This window comes from Leguminivora glycinivorella, chromosome 19, assembly GCF_023078275.1.
Source record: "Leguminivora glycinivorella isolate SPB_JAAS2020 chromosome 19, LegGlyc_1.1, whole genome shotgun sequence".
Lineage (NCBI taxonomy): Eukaryota > Metazoa > Arthropoda > Insecta > Lepidoptera > Tortricidae > Leguminivora > Leguminivora glycinivorella.
Window position 1 is genome coordinate 17,189,926 of NC_062989.1, and position 20,767 is coordinate 17,210,692.

The window sequence follows — 20,767 nt, forward strand, 5'->3', positions numbered from 1 at the left end:
TTTCTATTTAATAGGTCAAAGAGAAATATATAATAGTACATTACGATACAAGTGCGTAAAAAAGGAAGTTCGAAAGAAGTGGCGATAAATTAAAACACGACCGAAGGGAGTGTTTTAAATCGACACGAGTTACGAATTTCCTTTTCGCACGTGTATCGTACGACGTTTTTCAGTACAGATGGCCCTCCGAAGTTTCGACCTGGCATATAATGAACCACTTCTCGCATTAGTGCGTAAAAAAAACACCATCTGTACTGAAAAGTAAATTATAGACCATGACGTCACTCCTTAGTATTTCATAGTACTTAATTCCATATTAGCAAATCGTTTTGACAGTTCTTTAAAAGAAGCTGATTTGACTAGTAGGAAACTAGCCTATTTAACGCGAGCGAAGTGGGAAAAAGCTAGTCCATACTAATATTATAAATGGGAAAGTGTGTGTGTCTGTTTGTTTGTCCGTCTTTCGGCAAAACGGAGCGACGAATTGACATGATTTTTTAAGTGGAGATATTTCAAGGGATGGAGAGTATAAGTAAGGCTACTTTTTGTCTCTTTCTAACGCGAGGGAAGCGGGAAAAGCTAGTAGTACCTAAATGATGAATTGATGATATCACTTAGGTGACGAAATGCTCACATTACTCGTATATTGATCCGTATATCGCATTGTCAGAGCCCGTCAGTATTTGTCAAATTGTCACCATTACAAGCGATGCTGCCTACGTCGTAACTGTAACTTTGTCAGACGTCTAGTGACCGGATGATCCAGTTTTGATAGGGTTCTGTAGGCAAAAAGACATTTTTTTATGAAAAGGGGCGATAGGACATCTCATCAGCTATGACATGAAGCAAAATTAAGCTTAATGTAATGACAATGTCATAGTTTTCGAGATATTGGCACTTTTTCTTTACATTTATTAACTACGAGTTAATAATAAATGTAGGTATCACTAAAATGTACCTAAATTTAAAATAGGTAGTTTTTATAAGGGTTCCGTTTTTCCTTTTTGAGGTACGGAACCCTAAACATGTAAATATAATGACTATCTTTTAAAACTGTCGTATGTAAATTAATTTAAATATTGCATGTAAAAAGTGAGAAAAATAAAAGGCTAATAAAATATTTACTTATTATTTATAAAGAACTACGAGTATTATCAAACGGTCAATATCTCAAAAATATTAAGGGCAAATTCGTTTAATGTGATAGATAAAAAGATGTCCTTCACCCCTTTTCATTTTGACGTTGGTTTTTAGGGACACCAATTGCCTATATGACATCAGTGTCAATTGTTGCCTCGCCCGACAGTGACACTTTGCCGTTCATTGCCTGTTCAACGAGGGGAATATTGACGCTGAATAATAATGTTACTTATGAACCCAGAAATGGGCACAAAATTGTCAGTGTCAAGTGTCAATAGGCTACTAGACTCTTATCGAATTTGGCACAAGAAATGATTGTTTCCTATAGTATTTGACATAAGAAACCAATTTTTATAGCTTTTGGGTATTAAAAGCGTATGGTGGCTACGTATTTTCGATTAAAAATGTGTGTAATATTTATTTTAACTTTGGCCACCGAAAACGCTGTCAGACGTGTAGGTAGTGACGTCATAGAACCTAATTTAACTTCTTGCCGAGTCAATCACTGACATGATGAACTTTATGCCTCATAACTTAAATGTCAGAAAAATTTGTGTTCAATTCGATTTAGGTCATGCACAAACAACCTATAGATTAACATGGCAAATGTTGTTTTGACTTATTAAGTGAAAGTATACGTTAAAAATGTTTTTTGCGGTTTTCTAGTCTTATTTCGTCAGTATTTTTTTCGGTTAATTGGACAGTAATATAAAATAATATAAGATAGACTTTAAAAATGGTCAAGTTGCCTATTATACAGTTCGTTTGTAAATACTGAAGTAGATAAAAATATGATTGAAGCGAATGTTCATCACCTAAATAAATTGCTATCAGTAAAATTTATTTTGTGGCACCCCTAGAATAAAAACCGCCTCGCGCTTGACCAACTGATCGTCTTATCGTTTCGTCACCGGCGCCCGCGCTGATCGATCACAACGCAGGGCTGTCAACGATTTCATTAATTAAATTTCGAGTTGCGATTATAAATTAATGAATTTATTATAGACAAGGTCGTTTGTGACGGAAATAGTGAAGCTTTTTGACGAGTATAAAATATGTTCAATGAGAGGCTTTGCTTTTAGTGGTCACAATTTTAATTAAATATTACCCTTGTAAGCGCTGGTAGCCTAGCGGTAAGTACGTGCAACTTTAGTTCCGGAGGTCGCGGGTTCGAACCCCGGCTCGCACCAATGAGTTTTCTGAACTTATGTGCGAAATGTCATTTGATATTTGCCAATCGCTTTTCGGTGAAGGAAAACATCGTGAGGAAACCGGATTCATTCCAATAAGGTCTAGTTTACCCTTCGGGTTTTAAGGACAGACGGCAGTCGCTTTCGTGCCTACGCCTTGGGATTAGTTGTCAAAGAGACCTCAGGCTCCCATGAGCCGTGGCAAGTGCCGGGATAACGCAAGGCGGATGATGAATGACGTCATATTCAACACACAAGGCACTCGGGTCGTTGACCCCAAACTGCAGTGATAACAGAACACGTGTTTGCTCGTGTGCGCCGAACTTTGCTTTGTGAGTCATCGTGTGCGCCGGGCTTTATTAGCTCAGGATCATAAGGGTGCGGACACATTATCATTAGAATACATTTGAAAGTTGAAATACTGTCTTGAATGAGAATTGAAGTCATGGCCTCTGGGTAGATATACCCCAGCGTTCTGCCGACTGAAAATCGTTACTTTTGATTCTGGCAGATCGGTAATATCGGTATCGTATCGCTATGACATGTTAGAAATATTGTTCTAATAGGGTCTTAAGTTGTAGGTAATGCTTAGTAATTGCTTTGTGCTAAAATTGCACATATTCATTTGACGTCCTTCCTACATCCGATGTCGGATCGGATAATCTAAAAACGATCTAAGGAATGGAGTCAAGGGTGGAAAGAAATATTGATGACATAATTATGTACCCAAAGTCACGTTTTATAAGCGGTAGCGAGCTGTAAGTGTAAACTGACCCTTACACTACAAATAGCACAGGAGAAAAGCATGGGGGCATTCATGTTAAAGTTAACTTATTTGTTCAAGCTTTATTACGCGCTGGATTAACGTTAACGAGGGTTCACATAATTTAGATTAAGTTGTTGTGTGGGCGGATTGACTATGTATGCAATCAAGGGAGGGTGCAGTAAAAATATTGTTTGAGCTTTGACAGAGAAAACTTTGGGTTTTTTAAAGTATTATTTTTCTGGCGGTAATTTTTTGAAAAGTTTTTTTTTGTAGGTAATTCATTTTACTTTTTGAAATTTATTTTCACATAATAAGTGAATGTTTTCATAAATCTGGCAAAAGATGGCTTTGAAAAGTTTACTTTTCACTTTTTGACATCTACTAATGAGGATTAGTGACTAATTTAGTGAAGTGAACCTATTCTCCATAATGGCGACAACGCCGATAAATAAGTCTTCTGTACTGAGTTACAATAAGCATTTTTTCTTTCAATTTGTTTCTCTGAAACCAGGCGAAATACAGAAAAGTATATAGGTATGACATTTTAGTCTTAAATTGGGATCAGGCAGGAATATGCTCTTAAAATATCTCGCAATGCTCACAAGCACCGTGTATATATTTTCTTTTGTGTGCCCTGAGTCTGTGTTTCCACATCAGTACAATCCAGTTCTCTTTAAAGCAAGAGTAAATAGGTGGTATCTCATAGGTAAGCTTGCTCCACCGTAGACCGCATCATCACTTACCATCAGGTGTGATCGTGGTCAAACGTCTACCTATTCATACTAAAAAAAAAACATCAGTGCAATACATGTTATCAAACACCATGCACCATAAACCCCTGTTTACGCGCACGCTTCACAAACCGAACATCCCATGTTTGTTTACTTTAATTTTTACTGCAATACTTAAACTTTTACTGCCACACTTCCTTTCTTAGTCAAATCGTCAACTTATTTCACTTTCCCTTCAAAAAACTACCCAAAAACATTCGCTTAAAGTCTTACTTCAAGTAACTTAATATTTAATTCGTTGATATGTAAAATTAGCTTTTAAAATGGTAGTTCGAAAGCGTAAATTTCTAAATATTGCAGTGTGGCCTGTGATCTATTTTGGTGGTTGGTAAAAACATGTGTTTTGTGATACAAGACGTTAGGGTTTGTCGTATAAGGAAGATGTGTTTTGAAGATTTTTTTATGGCGTAGAAAAGAAAGAAGGCGGGGTAATTGAGTAAAATAGTAAAAGTGAGACAGTTGCCACACCACGCCATTATTTTGAGTAGTAATTTGGTAGTAGAACTGTGGCTTATTTCACAATTCTGACACTTGTTGCCTTACAGTGACATTTCGCCGTTCATTGCCTGTTCAACTAGGAACTATTGGCGGAGAGTAACAATAGGGAACTTGACTGTAGTTAAAATAATAGTTATTTGTTATACAAGGGGGCAAAGTTGTATTTTAACGCCGAGTGTGGACTTGAAAAACGAGCAAGTGAAAGGATTCTATAGTCGAACCACGAGCGAAGCGAGTGGTTCAACTATAGAATCCTGAACTCGCGATTTTTTTAACACACGAAAAGTAAAATACATTTGCACCCGAGTATAACACAAAACTTTTCCCCTCACTATAGCGAGGAAACTACAACGCAAAAAAATGCGTTTATCACTGCTTCCAGTAGTTCCACGGGTGGTAAATCATCGTAATTACTAGATTCACCTACTTTTATCAATTTTAAAGCAGTTAATTTGACTTTATTCAAGGTCAAATTACTTTACCCACTAGTGGATAAAATGCGTTTTTACCCGCTGGTATTAAAGGACAAAACACGTGTTTCCGAGCTAGTGAGGGGAAAAATATTTTATACCATGCACGAAATAAAGCATCAGATAATTATAAGAAAAATATCGACAGAAGTTATTTTTAAATTCAATTTCTATTTAATAAGTCAGGTAGAAATATATAAAGTAACTGAGTTGACCGTGACGTCACTCAATTCGATTTCATATAAATAGAAGCTGATTTGACTAAGAGGCAAGTAGTCTATGTTACTTATCAACCCAGAAATAGTGACATTGAAACTTGGCACTGACAATTCTGTGCATATTTCTGCGTTGATAAGTCAGTAACATTGTTACTCAGCGCCAATATTTCCTTGTTGGACATGAAACGGGTGAAGTGGCACTGTCTTGCTACAAGCACAGTATAATAAAGAGTACTATCGTACAGTATGGTCACTCCCGCTCCCCGCTGACAGTTCCGGCCACACCCTCTCGGTTACCTCACAGAAAACGCGAACAGTCGACCTGTCATATCTCACTCATACAAGCATGGTACGCGTTCACCTACACGAGCACAGAATGTGTGCTAGGAAAGCACCTCTTTCATATCATATTTGATCGCCAGTGTCCGAGGTGTGCTACAAGTGTCACAGTTGTGAAACAGGCCACTGTGCTCATCGCACCAATAAATATTCCTTCATCTTGTCTTCGTCTCCTGAAGTTACATTAGATCCGTGATAAATTCGCTTACTTCTGCGTACGGCAAATTTAACATAAGCCAGAACCCTCCCTTTGTTCCGGGAAGCTAAACAGGATGTAGCGCCGGCGTGTAGTGTGGTCCGGAGAAAGAGGGGGGGTTGCTTTTGGGATGCGCGCGCGCCACATGCGGTTAATAGGGGTGGCGCTTCTAAGATAAACTGTTGCAAGATTAATTATAGTTCTTATTGTAATAAGATTTCACCATATTAGCCGTTTATCGCCTTTGCGAGAGCAGAGGTCTCTCTTCGAGTTTCTACGCCACTTATTATATACTCATAAACTTTTTTAGGGTTCCGTAGCCAAAATGGCAAAAACGGAACCCTTATAGTTTCGTCATGTCCGTCTGTCCGTCTGTCCGTCTGTCCGTCTGTCCGTCTGTCACAGCCGATTTACTCGGAAACTATAAGTACTACAGTGATGAAATTTGATGGGAATATGTGTTGTATGAACCGCTACAAAATTATGACACTAAATAGTAAAAAAAAAGAATTGGGGGTGGGGCCCCCATACATGTAACTGAGGGATGAAAATTTTTTTTTCGATGTACATACCCGTGTGGGGTATCAATGGAAAGGTCTTTTAAAATGATATAAAGTTTTCTAAAAAACATTTTTCTTAAAGTGAACGGTTTTTGAGATATCAGCTCTCAAAGTCGTAAAAAGTATGTCCCCCCCCTCTATTTTTATAACTACGGGGTATAAAATTCTAAAAAAAATAGAGGTGATGCATGCTAATTAACTCTTTCAACGATTTTTGGTTTGATCAAAGTATCTCTTATAGTTTTTGAGATAGGTTGATTTAACTGTAATTTTGGCAGGTGTATAAATTGACATAATAAGTTTATTATATTTGCTGCTACGGAACCCTTTGTGCGCGAGCCCGACTCGCACTTGGCCGGTTTTTACAATACAATACAATACAATACAAATATTCTTTATTGTTCACCAATATAACAAGATTACATCACATAACTTTAATTAACTATGGTAGACAACAGGCGGTCTTATCGCTAAAGAGCGATCTCTTCCAGACAACCTTTGGGTAGTGGAGACAAGACACAAAAAACAACTGATTTGAGTAGGTGATGCAGTGAGTGATAGAAAACGTCAAATAATCTTAATACTAATAAACATACATAAATAGGAATTAAAATAAACCTAAATATACCGTACATATATAAATACTTATTATATATAAACTTTTTTACATACTTCTTATCAATTTTTTTATGTAGTCGAGTTCATAAATATGCGTACATTTCTTCACTTTAACTCGTTGCAATAAGGTGAAAAAATGTACACATATTTATGAACTCAGCAGCTGTAGCAAACGCTTAAGAAAAGGATAATTCAAACTATTTTATTTATGAGAACTTTATTTTATTGTTGAATAACACACTCTTTTTATGGAATCGTTTTTAGGGTTCCGTAGTCAACTAGGAACCCTTATAGTTTCGCCATGTCTGTCTGTCCGTCCGTCCGTCCGTCCGTCCGTCCGTCCGTCCGTCCGTCCGTCCGTCCGTCCGTCCGTCCGCGGATAATCTCAGCAACCGTTAGCACTAGAAAGCTGAAATTTGGTACCAATATGTATATCAATTACGCTGACAAAGTGCAATAATAAAAAATGGAAAAAAATGTTTTATTAGGGAACCCCCCATACATGTAAAGTGGGGGCTGATATTTTTTTTTATTCGAACCCCAACGTGTGATATATTGTTGGATAGGTATTTAAAAATGAATAAGGGTTTACTAAGATCGTTTTTTCATAATATTCATATATTCGGAAATAATCGCTCTTAAAGGAAAAAAAAGTGCGTCCCCCCCCTCTAACTTTTGAACCACATGTTTAAAAAATATGAAAAAAATCACAAAAGTAGAACTTTATAAAGACTTTCTAGGAAAATTGTTTTGAACTTGATAGGTTCAGTAGTTTTTGAGAAAAATACGGAAAACTACGGAACCCTACACTGAGCGTGGCCCGACACGCTCTTGGCCGGTTTTTGTAAACCTAGCCGAATAGTATGTCATTAAAAAATACATATGTACAAATAATAAAGTGTATACTCCTAGGCGTAGGTAGGTACCTATTCTCCGTGCTACAAAGAAATACTGTCTACATCAATGTACAGTGGTTTCAGTGCAAGGGTTTTTTTCGTGGGCATCGTATTAGATTGGTGGCAACCCTGGGCCAGTGTCACATTACGCAACCGAGTTATGAAGTGCAGATGGCCTGTACATTTACTCTGTGAAACACAATACTAATATTTACAGTTTATTAACCATAATTTTGCGAAAAAAAAAACGAAAAGATGAACGTAGGTAGGTACGTGCTGTTGCTTACAAAAATCAACGTCAAGTATTTAAGTGAAAATTAGCATAAATGTTTACGAATCACAATGAAATTATTCTACGTGGGTTTCAATGCCTTTAGCAGCTTTAATTAAAAATGTGGCTCATGGCCGAGCTTTTCTACGACTACGCGGAATACTTTAAGGTAGCTTAAAAGTCCTCTGCGCAATCACGAGTATCACGACACACATTCATTTATATAAGAATATTATTCTTGTCAATTCAAGTCGAACCATACTCGACCTTACTCATTGTATAATTGAAATTATGATGAAATTAATTAATACTAATTAAAAATATTTTCCTACTGTTTAACTTTAGGGCAGTAAGATATAATAATTTGTGGGAACTTTAATGATCAGATTGAGGAAATTTGTGTTTCGGCGTTAAGGTCTATGCCTAACACACAATAAGATTTACAATAAAAATTCTACAAGAAAATCTGATTAAATGGTTCTTATTGCACTCGAAGCACAAGAAAGTTTTTGGCACGTTTTTTTTTGTTGTATACTGATTGGCGATTTTTTATTGTATATTGAGTATATTGACCCTAATCACACCAGATGGAAAGTGGTAGACAGAGTCTGAGATGGATTGCCATTATACATATTTATTTATGTTAGCTACTAGTTTTTTTTAATATTTTGTAGAATAACGAGTTAACGACCATATAGTTATGGGTTCACATTTCATTTCTTTAGTCACTGTACTGATCCCAATATTTTAACTGCGACTGCACTATGCAGTACAGTACAGTTAGATGCACAAATGCACACGCCGTATGTGCACCCTTTATCTTGCACACGTGTTCTTGTTTAGATTGGTTGAGTGACACAGCGGCCAAACAGAAATCGTTTACTTTTTTTTCCCCTTACTAGCTCGGAAACACGTGTTTTGTCCTTTAATACCAGCGGGTAAAAACGCATTTTATCCACTTGTGGGTAAAGTAATTTGACCTTGAATAAAGTCAAATTAACTGCTTTAAAATTGATAAAAGTAGGTGAATCTTAGTAATACCTGTGGAACTACTGGAAGCAGTGATAAACGCATTTATTGCGTTGTAGTTTCCTCGCTATAGTGAGGGGAAAAGTTTTGTGTTACACTAAGGATATATCAGCACGTCATGACACCACATTAGTCAGTATTGAAGATACAAAAAATCATTATAAATATATTACTCTCATACGCGCAATAGTAGATTGTGTAACAATAATTGCAAAAGCGTTAATTTAAGTGTTCATTTTATATGTTTTCTCTAGAATACACCCAATCCATCACAATAAAAAAAAGATTCGTTTGAACTAGAAACGTAGGTACCTACTGTCCTACTCGTATTAGTAACTGTGTATGGCGCTATGCTAGTACCAACGCTCTTTCTACCTTTTTATCTAATAAAGATTCAAGTACGTATTTGTTTCTTAAATACTGACGAAATCATATTTACATAAAATGTTTGAATAGATGTTTGCACAATATTTAAGTAGGTACCAAACTTTCGAGCTAGATAGATCGCAGCATCTACCTAAATGTCGTTACAGATAAATCCTTATTGATTTTAATGTGTCATTCTAGCTTTAAATCTCACTTTTACGCCATTTACGTAAGCAATAATGTACCTAACACTGCAAATATATAACAACCACTTACTTTTCTGGGTGTCTAGGAATTCTAAAGAATGACATTTCCGCATTTTGAGAACTTTCCATACACTCATAAACACTACAGTAACGAAAATATGTCTTCGGTGCTGACGTCATTTTCTCCCGAACTCAACACGTCAACACAGCGCGCAAACGCGGCCCCGACTGTCCAGCCCAATAATCACCAGTTTCGCATGTTTTCGCCGCATGCGAGGGGAGGGAGGGGGACACACCGCGCGGCGTGAAGTTTGTAAGAAGAGTTATTACTGGTTTTATACTGTGACTCGGGTGCAAATGTATTTTTCCCCTCACTAGCTCGGAAACACGTGTTTTGTCCTTTAATACCAGCGGGTAAAAACGCATTTTATCCACTAGTGGGTAAAGTAATTTGACCTTGAATAAAGTCAAAATAACTGCTTTAAAATTGAAAAAAGTTGGTGAATCTAGTAATAAAGATGACTTACCACCCGTGGAACTACTGCAAGCAGTGATAAACGCATTTTTTGCGTTGTAGTTTCCTCGCTATAGTGAGGGGAAAAGTTTTGTGTTACACTCGGGTGCAAATGTATTTTACTTCTCGTGTGTTAAAAAACTCGCAAGTTCAGGATTCTATTCTTGAATCACTCGCTTCGCTCGTGGTTCAACTATGGAATCCTTTCACTTGCTCGTTTTTCAATTCTACACTCGGCGTTAAAATACAACTTTGCCCCCTTGTATAACAAATAACTATTACAAGCTTTTTATTCTACTTGCCTTGTTTATTAGTATGTTATTAGTTTGAGTTAAAAGTTAAAACGTAGAAGCTGAATTTGATCCACTTCCCGGTCTCCGTTTTGAGTTAAAATTTTGCACACATATGTAAATCACGTGACAATGCAATATTATGGTATCATGGAGCTGATCTGATGATGGAGCAGAACGGTGGTCATAGACAACTCTGTTATGAAACGTCGTATCCCCATCGAGTAAGGGGTTTTTAGAAACGTCTCGGAGAGCAGTAGATGACTGTTGAAAGAAAGGTACAGTCGGCGATAAAAGTTTGACCCAAAAATGATTTTTTTGCAAAATACTTATTTAGATTTAACTGTAGTGGATTTTTTTTGGTTCGCAGTTGGTACCTAATGTATGTATTTTGTGTAGTTTGCCATTTGGAAATATTTCTGATTTTGGGACCTTTTTCAATGATTTTAGAGAGGAGAGCGGATAACGCTATTATTTTACTTTCAAATACGTTACACAGCTTAACAGTAAAAACCAAAGCACTGTGAAACTAAACATACGGAATAAAAACACAAAAGTAAGAAAAAAAAGTAACGCAACAAAACAAGCGGTTACTGATAAAAATGGCAAAATTTTATCTTTTACGCTTTCGTGTGGTGAAAATATTTTATTTAAATCAGTAAATATGTTTGTTTTAAGCCTTTTTGTAGTTCATTTTTGGAATCCTTTAGTAGTTCAGGTATGTTCTATACTTAAGAGCAACATTAAAACAAATCATTTGCCCCCTTGTGATTTAAACAATAAATTTGATGTACCGTTTCCTCCCTTTCTAGACGGAGAGCTGGCAGGATTTTGGAGTAGGTCCTTGAGGCAACCTGGAAAGGTGCTCAGATGCTTCTCTGATCATAGCCAACATCAGGTCTGCAAGTCTGGCAGCTGGGGAGCGGGGCTTTATCGAGCTATGAATTTTTAAAGATTTAATTTTTTGAGGCCCAAAAAAGGTGTTTGAGGCAACCTGGAATTATTAAAAAGTGAAAATAGAGTTCCTCAGAAGTCGCATAGTATTTATGCCAGATCATTTGGCCGGGTCCTTCACCGTGCCAGAACGGTACAAAGTGGTAAAAAAAAATTCCAAAAAAGGTTCTTGAGGCAGTCTGTCATTTTTACCAGTGAAAGATGAGGGTCTAAATAGCCATGGAAAAATAATGCCATGACATGAGGTGGGGTCCGTACCCTGCCATTCGATCTTGAAAGTCATTTTTTTAGTTTTTCGTAAATAACTCGTAAACGGTGGCCCACAGCAAAAAAATATGTTAAACAGAAAATATCTACATAAAATTTCCTACAAGAAAGGTTATGTACGTTTTTCGATAGGATCAATATATAAACGGATAATTTAGTAAGAAAGTTTTTTTTAATCGATTACATGCTCCGTTTTTCGTCAATACCTCGTAAACGGTGGCCCACAGCAAAAAATTATGTTAAACAGAAAATATCTACATAAAATTTCCTATAAGAAAGGTTATATAACTTTTTTCGCTAGGATCAATTTTTTAGTTGGAAAGTATTTTTAAATAAATATTTGAGCCGTTTTTTGTTGATAACTCGAAAACGGTGGCTCACAGCCAAAAATAATGTTAGACAGAATTAATCTACATAATATTTTCTACAAGAAAGGTTCTATAAGATTTTTCACTAGGATCAATATTTTAGTTGGAAAGTATTTTTGAATAGATTTCATGGGCCGTTTTTTGTTAATAACTCGAAATCGGTGGCTTACAGCCAAAACTAATGTTTCACAGAATTAATCTTCATAATATTTCCTACAAGAAAGATTCTATAATATTTTTCGCTAGGATCAATATTTTAGTTGGAAAGTATTTTTCCAACTTCCCGGACCGCCGGCGAGTCGATCAGGGACGCTCCGGGCCTTAGGCCCTACGCGGAGCTCGGCCTTCGGCCTTCGCTCGGCTCCGAAGCTCCACCGTCGGGCCTTCGGCCCGCCGGTTACGCTTGTTTAAGACACTTTTTTAAGGAAATTGTATGGGAGCACTTTATGCCCGCAGTGAAATTACTTGGATTTGGCCCGGGTGGGAGCCTAAAGGTGAGCTCCGTTCCTGCGGCCCTCCGCGGGGTCGGCCTTCGGCCTCCCACCCTGAAGCTCGCCCTTCGGGCTCGCGAAAATATTAGAAAAATTTATTTTGCCATAACGGCGGCCATCTTGGATTTTCGATAAAAATTTTTTGACATTTGTATTCTAGGGGCCCATACCTCTCCGCATGCAAAATTTCAGCGCGCTCGGACCAACTTGAAAAAAAAGTCGGCCATTTTGAATTTTTTTGATGCAACTTTTTTCTACTCGGACTCCTGTATGACATTTGATTGAGCACCCCCCGGCTATCTCTTACGGTTTAAAAGTTGCCATACAAAAAAAGTGGATTTTTTTTTCACATTTGTAGCATTTTTCAAAAAAATTTTATATCATTTTATTCTAGACCCTAGAGAGATTCTATGACCAAAATCTGAGCACTCTAGGATAAACTTGAAAAATCGACAAAAAAAAGTCGGCCATTTTGAAAAAAAAAATGGCGGCTTCAAAAACTACCCAGGGTCTTCTATGACATTTGGTCGAGCACCCCCCCAATATCTCCCCCTGTTTAGCCAGGCCGTCCAACATTTTTTGACCCAAGAGTCGCAGACCAAATTCCATATTTTTCCCACACGTCTCCCCGCTCCCTCTATACAAAGACACTTCGACCGTCGAAATCGGTTTAGCCGTTCTCCAGATATAGGGAGAGGTTAGAAATCAGTGGGGTTGCAGCTATATATAAGACCGTATGCCTGTTTGCCACCCACGGGATCAAGATTTGTTAAGTCGCAGTATACAGCATTTCTCGGAACTATCTAGCTACTTACGAAAGCAAGGAGCGCCGGACGATCGAACGCAAGTCCGTTGTCTACGAGCGCTCGGCGCAGACTGAGCGGGCCCGTATCAACAGTGTATTTTATTCGAATTTTAGGTGCTTTAAAAAATGTCTGTCGACAGAAAGGTATGTCCTATATGTATAATTTTTTTCTTATATGTCAACAAGAAGTTCTAGTTTAGGATAATATTATTTAAGAGTTACAATAAATGCAGGAATCGCAGGAAAAATACATAATGTAAACCTCTTTTTATCGAAAAAATGGGGAAGATACGGAAGGTTATTTATCCACCATTTCAAATAAATCTTAAAATGTCAAACTATGATTACCTCGTACAGCACGGGGAGCATGGTCGCGCGATAGACGATAAAATAGCAGGCCGTCCATCGCACTATTTGTAAGTGCGATATCCGGACGGCCTGATATTTTTCGTCTATCGCGCGACCATGCTTCCCGTGCTGGATATAACAAATAGGATTGTGATTTGTGATCATTTATTACCCCAAATAACATATTTAACAGCACAATCACGATTCTAAACGAGTGATCCCACTACGAAATTTGAAAACGTCTACCGAAAAAACTGATTTGTTTTAAGTATAAAAAAACATATTTTAAAATATTATATTATGATTAACTAGCTTAAGATATGTTATTTTAGAAACATTATCAGTTTTTTAATAATCACTTAAGTATAGTTTCATTATAGTTTTGAATGAAAAATGTTACATTTTGCAAAAAACGCTCTTCTTTAGGAATAAGGCCTCTTAACCTTGGTTGATTCCGTTTCGCGCTACTTAGATAGAGGGATGCAGGTGGACGTGCTGTACTTTGATTTAAAAAAAGCCTTTGATCGCGTAGATAACGACGTACTCTTAAGCAAATTATGCAGCATTGGTTTCTCGCCTAAACTGCTTTGCCTTTTTGCTAGTTATCTACGTGATAGACGGCAATATGTGCAGCACAGATGCTTTGTGTCGAGTGCCTACCCCACCCGTTCCGGGGTCAGTCAGGGCTCTAGTCTGGGTCCTCTGCTCTTTGGTGTTATGGTCAATGATCTTGCCTTGGTGCCTAAGCATGCGCAATGCCTACTCTATGCTGACGACCTGAAACTAATTTACAGGGTCCAGGAAGATTCTGACCAATCTTTACAAAGTGATATTGATCGGGTTTATGAATTGAGTCTTGTAAACAAACTTCTGAAACATCAGTTCAATGTTGACAACTGTGCGGTTATGTTTTAGATTCCCACCTTAACTTTCATGAGCACATGACAATGCTTGCTGCAGACTGTTACCGCAGGCTTGGGTTTGTTGTCCGCAACGCCAAAGAATTTGACAATCCCAGGGACATAAAGCTTCTTTATACTACCCTGGTGAGAAGTAAGCTTGAGACAGCCTCAGCCGTTTGGAATCCCCATGAAGCGCCCTACATCCTGCTGCTCGAAAAGGTCCAAAAAACATTTTTGCGTTTCTTTTATAAAAAAATGTACGGGTATTACCGATTCTTGTACCCAACAAAATTCCTTTTGGGGACGTTGGGTTTCTTCTCGTTAGAAGTTAGGCGTAATGTCGTGCTGATGTCTGTTGCATGTGGTATTTTGAAGGGGGAGTCAGATTGCCCGGTTTTAGTATCCCAGCTGGTCCGTCTATTTGTTCTCTCTGTGACGAAATATGCTTTTCGTGAATGTAGGCACCCCTACTGGCGGTGCCGGCCGCTCGAACCGTGTTTTGCCGCAAGTAACCGCTAGTTCGTGCACTGCAAATAGTGAATGAGTTTTTAGACGTGGCACCTAATGTTGATATTCTTGCGAGCAGATGGGCGTTTATACGCGTTTATATCGCATTATACTCTAATTTGCTTCTGACATACGCATTATACAATAGTAGGGCAATTTTCACGTCACTGAATTGTGCGGCTGTTCTCATGATAAAATCTAACGTCTTGTTAGCCTTCTTGCAAATGCTTATGATGTGATCGTGCATGTTGAGCTTAGTATCCAACCCAATACCAAGATCTTGGATGGCGGAAACGTGCTCCAGCGGAACGCCAGAAAGATGGTAGCTCGCTGTGATCGGGTTTTTTGACCTAGTAAATGTGATGGCTTTACATTTCTTAGCGTTAAGCTCCAGCTTGTTCTTAGCGCTCCACCGTGACACTGTATCCACCATCTGCTGGAGAAAGTCGCAGTCCAAGGAACTATCTATTGGCAACATTAACTTGAGATCGTCAGCAAAGAGGAGAAAATGCGCCCCAACAATACTACTGCAAAGGTCGTTTACCATAATAAGAAACTGTGTCGGACCCAAGTTGCTCCCCTGGCTAACTCCCGAACGCGTATAATATTCTCTAGACCGGAAGTTCGACATTTGCACGTATTGGCTACGATCTTTCAAGTAATTAGCAAAAAACGACAAGAGCTTTGGGGTGAAACCGAGTGCTGCAAATTTCTGCAGTAGTACGTCATTGTCGACCAAGTCGAATGCCTTTTTGAAATCGAAGTATATCGCATCTACTTGGTGGTGCGAGTCCATCTTTTCCAACATGTAATCAAAAAAACAGATATGGTTCGTGGCAGTAGACCGGGCTATACGAGCGTCATGTTTTGATTTTGCTTTTTATTTAATATTTAATTTTGTGTTACTTGTTGTAATGTTTATTTAAAATTCACGGTGCTTTAGTTTTGTATACTGTCATAATGTGTAATTTTCTTTGTGTAAATAAATAAATAAATCTATTTAATAAATCTATTTAAATATTATTGATCCTAGCGAAAAAACGTACAAAACTTTTATTGTAGCAAATTTTATGTTTGTTATTCCCGTTGAAGATTGATTTAGCTGTGGACCACCGTTTTCGAGTTATTTGCAAAAAACGGCTCGTGTAATCTATTTAAAATACTGTCCTACTAAAATATTGATCCTAACGAGAAATCTTACATAACGTTTCTTGTAGCAAATATTATATAGATTATTTCTGTTTAATATTATTTCTCGTAATGGGGCACCGTTTTTGATGTTATTAACAAAAAGTGGCCCATGTAATCTATTTCAAAATATGTACTTTCCAACTAAAATATTGATCCTAGCGAAAAAACGTATAGAACCTTTCTTAAAGGAAATTTTATGTAGATTTTATTCTCGTGTACATTTTATTTAGCTGTGGGCCACCGTTTACGAGGTATTTACAAAAAACGGCTAACGAAATCTATTTAAAAATATTTTCCAACTAAAATATTGATCCTAGCGAAAAATCTTATAGAACCTTTCTTGTAGGAAATATTATGACGATTAATTCTGTATATCGTTATTTTTTGCTGTGAGCCACCGTTTTTGAGTTATCAACAAAAAGCGGCCCATTTTAAAATACTTTCCAACTAAAATATTGATTCTAGCGAAAAAACGTATACTTAGAACCTTTCTTGTAGGAAATCTTATGTAGATTTTTTTCTCGTGAACATTTTATTTAGCTGTAGGCCACCTTTTACGAGGTATTTACAAAAAACGGCCCATGAAATCTATTTAAAAATACTTCCCAACTAAAATATTGATCCTAGCGAAAAATATTATAGAACCTTTCTTGTAGGAAATATTATGAAGATTAATTCTGTGTAACATTAGTTTTGGCTGTGAGCCACCGATTTCGAGTTATTAACAAAAAACGGCCCATGAAATTTATTTAAAAATAATTTCCAACTAAAATATTGATTCTAGCGAAAAATGTTATAGAACCCTTCTTGTATGAAATATTATGTAGATTAATTTTGTGTAACATTAGTTTTGGCTGTGAGCCACCGATTTCGAGTTATTAACAAAAAACGGCCCATCCCACTGAGCATGAAACTTACAATAACTTGCAGTAAGTTTACATACCTCACATTTGTAAGTTTAGAATGTAAGGTCGGAGAAATATGACAACAACATTCAACTTATTGGTAATTTGAAACTTTCAGAAAATTAGTAGTGCTATATTATTGTAACATGACAAATGAAAACTAATATTATAATATTGCAAGGATGTTTTGATTACAAGTTATTTAAATGTTCATTTATTACATTGCTGCAACAAGGTATTAGCTATATTACATATGCAACGTTACAGCAACATTAACTTTTAAACATCAAGTTTTCAATGTTACTTCAATGTCTAAACTTAAAGTTTCCCAAATGTTCAAAATCAATATTACTGCAACTGACCACTTGAAATATTGGTTTTATGCAGTTGCTGCAATATCACAAATTAAGATTTACTTCAATAAAACCTTTTGATATAACCGGTATATTTATTTTGTAACATTACAGGTAATTATAAATACAATGTCACAGCAATTGTTTTTTTTAAGAATTAATTTCTCAATGTTGCACCAATTTTAAATAATAACGTTTATTAAACATTTAACATCAATATTACAGTCATTGACCGTTTTAAATATATTTTTTATAATTTTGCTGCGTTATCACAAATTGATATTTCCTTTAATGAATCTATTTTAGAATCTATAAATATTACCCGTATCAAAATAGCATAACATCAGGGCAAATTATAAACACAATAGATGTTTTAAGCTAAGTATATTAGATTTTTCAGATTGTTTTTTTACTGCTCGGTGGGTAGGTATTAGGGTAAGTTACATCAAGGACGAATTTCATTTCGAAACCCCTATACGTTTAGAAAGACCTAATGTTGGATATCCAACGACTCCATCACGAACCACTCAATAGATTCATCCCCAGCATGCAGTTTACTAGTCTCACGCGGCCCGTCCGCGCGGATCGCGACCAATTTATATGATGATGTTGTCGTCCGCGCGGACCCATCCATGCCACTCTAAAGCTAGGAATACACTACGCGGACGTCCGTCTTGAATCGACCGCGGACGGGAATCTGGACAATGACATTACACATAACCGTGCAAACTATCGGTCGACGGACGTGGACGTGACCTTGAGCGCGTGGACGTCTGATCGAAATCTGGCTCGCCGGATGTTTTGTTCCGTGCACACTGATCGGTCGCGGTCGCGGTCGTTTTACGACGGACGTCCGCGTAGTATGTTCCTAGCTTAAATCTAAACCGCTCCCTGAAGTTAACACATAAATCCAGTGCGGATCGCTCCGCGCGGTCGGTCCGCGTGACGTAAAACCAGCCTAATCCGAGGGTGAAGCTAGGAACATACTACGTGGACGTCGTCGTAAATCGACCGCGGACGGGAATCTGGACAATGAAATTACACATAACCGTGCAAACTATCGGTCGACGGACGTGGACGTGGCCTTGAGCGCATGGACGTCCGATCGAAATCTGGCTCGCTGGATGTTTTGTTCCGGGCACACTGATCGGTCGCGGTCGCGGTCGATTTACGACGGACGTCCGCGTAGTATGTTCCTAGCTTGACGCTGTAGGTACGAGTATAACGACGTTAGTGCGTTTTCACATTATCCGATCCGATATCGGATGTATTGAACCGCTATTCCATTCATTACTGGCGACATCTTGGATTTTTTCCATTAAAATCCTTCCGACATCCGATATTCGGATCGGATAATGTGAAAACGGCCTTACGTGTGCTCCCTGGCAGGCATTAAGTATAGTCGAGCGGTAAACGATGATGTTTTTTATCATTTATCGCGCGACCATACTTGCCTCCCCACCGTAGCGGCGTGTACATCAGTGGGGTTCGGGCCAAGCCACGTACAGACCACATAATATTGGGTTGGTAAGAAAGTAATGAGCGAATCATAACCAATATTGTAATTTTTATTTAATTTATTATTTTAATCATTTATCAAAAATATAACGGCCTTCGTTATCTACTACTTGTCTCCATCGTTCTGGTAAAGAATGAATAGCATCGGCGAAGAAGTTCTTAGGTTTAGATTCAAAAAACTCAGCTATGTACTGTCGTAGATGGGCTTGATCATCGAACTTTTTTTCATTCAAGGCATTGCTTAGCGATCTGAACAATGCGTAATCCGTAGGTGCCAAGTCTGGAGAGTACGGTGGATGAGGTATCACTTTCCAACCTAGCTCCAATAGCTTTAGCCAAGTCACTTTTGCAATGTGTGGGCGAGCATTGTCGTGTAAGAAAAAAACTTTAGCATGCTGTGGACGATTCTAACAGATTTTTTGGTTTAAATTTTCAAGCTGATTACAGTATACTGATGCGGTAACAGTCATTCCACTTGGTAGGAGTTCCCAGTGAATAATACCATGAATATCCCACCAAACGGACAGCATAACTTTTTTCGGGTGAGGCTCTGTTTTTGGTGCCTCTATTCCTTTTTCGTTTGGAGCTAGCCACTGACGTTTGCGTGTGTGATTTATATATAAGACCCATTTTTCATCTCCAGTGATAAGATGGTCCAACCAGTTGAATGTGCGGCGAAAAAACAAAAGTTGTATGCAGATATCGGCACGGCGGTTTAGTTGATCTCTATCAAGTTCGTGCGGTATCCAAACACTGTATTTGTAGTTTTTTCCCAACTCGTGTAAATGTGTTTCTTTGGTGACATGAGAGCAGCCTAACTCGGTAGCAAGAGTACGACTCGTTAGCCTCGGATCACCTTCAATTAAGGTTTTTAATTTGGCTACATCAATCTTCACCGGTCGACCAGACTTAGGTTGATCTGATAATGAAAAGTCGGCACTACGAAACCGCTGCAACCATCGTTTCGCCGTGGCCTCAGACACAACTTCAGGAGCAACACGCTGACATATATTACGCACTGCTTCGGCGGCTGAATGGCCAGACTGAAATTCATATAGTAAGCAATGCCTTACATGCACTTTTAATTCGTCCATTTTCTTCCTTATATTAGCTCGGCGACAGCTAGTGAATGACTGACGAGAAACTGTGCGACTCGCCCTTTATATACTTTCGACCATAGAAGATTCTAGAACTCTCTCAAAAATTTTATGTGGAATTCAATCGATCGCTCATTACTTTCTTACCAACCCAATATTATATATTATATTGTGGAACTGGTAAAGCTAGGAACATATTGTGGGTCTCGACCGCGGACGCGATCTGGATAAAGCTAGGAACATACTACGCGGACGTCCGTCGTAAATCGACCGCGACCGCGACCGATCAGTGTGCACGGAACAAAACATCCAGCGATCCAGGTTTCGATCGGACGTCCATGCGCTCAAGGCCACGTCCACGTCCGTCGACCGATAGTTTGCACGGTGAGGTGTATATTCACTGTCCAGATCCCCGTCCGCGGTCGATTTACGACGGACGTCCGCGTAGTATGTTCCTAGCTTCAGTGTATATTCATGAAGCTAGGAACACACTACGCGGACGTCCGTCGTAAATCGACCGCGACCGCGACCGATCAGTGCACGGTCACCAAAACATCCAGCGAGCCAGATTTCGATCGGACGTCCATGCGCTCAAGGCCATGTCCACGTCCGTCGACCGATAGTTTGCACGGTTAAAGCTAGGAACACACTACGCGGACGTCCGTCGTAAATCGACCGCGACCGCGACCGATCAGTGTGCACG